The following is a 1846-nucleotide window of genomic DNA, read 5'->3' on the forward strand; positions in this document are numbered from 1 at the left end:
CGCCGCCGGGTCTGAGACCTCAGAAGCGCAGAGCCCGGTGGATAAGTACAACAGCCCCTGTTCCTGTCCACTTTACCGAGGCACAACAAAGACAAACGGAAGGGGATGGGTTGCCGGGAGATTGGATGTAGAGGGAATAGGAAAACCGAGTACGGGACTTTAGCCACTACAAGCTCCTCACTTTTTAAAAGTACGTTGCCCACATGGCCACAGACACGTCCCACCAACGCATCTAAGTGCGCTCGCTACATAAAATTCGTAGCTATGCTGTGTTGAGGGATGGGTAAAAGCGACAGAGAAGACAAATCAGTGAAAGTGTTAGTAACGAAGTTGTTAGTAAGAGTTGTTAATTGAGGTGAAGTGAAAAAAAAGAGTAGAGAAGAAAAGAAGAGATAGAAAAGCAAAACGTGTGTGTGTGTGTTGCTACGTAAGAGCCATTTGGTCAGCAGTGCTGACACCGACTCGTAGCGTTATATGCTATTTAAGGAAATAAAGAAAAGGAATAAAGAAGGAAGAAAAAAGAAAGAAGGGAGAGAGAGAGTGTGAGAGTGTGTATTGCTACATTAGAGCCATTCGGCCAGCAATGCTGCCACCGACTCGTAGCGTTGCATGCCGTTTTATGTAGAGGTAGAGTGGGAGATAAGAAAAGAAACTGGAGAGAAAGAGAGCAAGAAGAGAAGACGTATTGTTAGTTATAGTCAAAGTAATGAGAAAATAGAGGAGGAAAGAAGAGAAGAGAAAAGAGTATAGAAAAAGAAAAGCGATAGCAAAAGCGATAGTACGAAAAGGAGTGAAAAAGGGGTTGAGGTGAGAGCTTTTAGCTCAGGAGGGAAAGAGAGTAGAGTGACGAAAAAGAAAAAGAAGAGTGAAGAGTGTTAGTAGTGTTAATAAAGTTTTGTTAAAAAAGGGTGATAGAGAGAGAGAGAGGGGGCTGGCTTTCCCAAAGGTATGAGGAAACCTGAAAAGAAAAGAAAAGATTAGTAACCACCGGTTCCGTCGCCGCTGGGCCAAAAACCTCAGAAGCGCAGGGCCCGGTGGGCCAGTATTGACAGCCCCTGTTCCTCTCTATTGCACCGAAGAACAATAGAGACAAACGGATGGAGATCGGCTGCCGGGAAGTGCGATGGGGGTGTGAGAGGAAAGATAGGAAGGACGCTGTCACTTGAGAGCAATTCGATTAGCATCACGTTCCAATCCTGACTCTCAGACCCCGAGATCGACTCAGAACATCACCCGCGCGGCCCGGTATCCAACGGACCCATGGATCACCAGCACCGGCGCAAGGTTCAGTAAAGAGCGTCACCTGGACGTCCTTAAGAGAGTCACGGTAACTGCCAGTAGATAGGGACAGTGGAAATCTCGTTAATCCATTCATGCGCGTCACTAATTAGATGACGAGTCATTTGGCTATTTTTTTTTAATAATCAGTACATTTCTGTATCCATGACATTATGTCGTATGACAGAAGCGCTGCCATTCCAAGCCGCAGCAACATCATCCACTCGGTCTCCATCAAGCTCGTCTGCTTCACTTCCGCACCGCTGTTGACTTGTTGAATACATGGAAGCATGCGGGTCCTCCAACGATAACACGTGTTGACAGGAGTTTCAGTGTCTTCTTCCGCACGGCATCCAGTGTCAGCAAGCTGTTCGCTGACTTCATGCCAGAATAGGGTGACAGAGGTAAACACTACGTTCGTCATGTTGTAGTCTTTTTTGAATTGATCTTCAAGAGGGGAGTAGTAATCGAACTTATTTTGATGCGTCCGATCCAGGTCGTATTGATCGTTAATAATTTGTGCAATCACTACTAGCAATGTCTGTCCTAGTTTTGCCAAGATATCCGG

This window comes from Polyergus mexicanus, unplaced genomic scaffold (assembly GCF_030449975.1).
Source record: "Polyergus mexicanus isolate NDT 795.1 unplaced genomic scaffold, iyPolMexi1.0 SCAF_11, whole genome shotgun sequence".
Taxonomy (NCBI): Eukaryota; Metazoa; Arthropoda; class Insecta; order Hymenoptera; family Formicidae; genus Polyergus; species Polyergus mexicanus.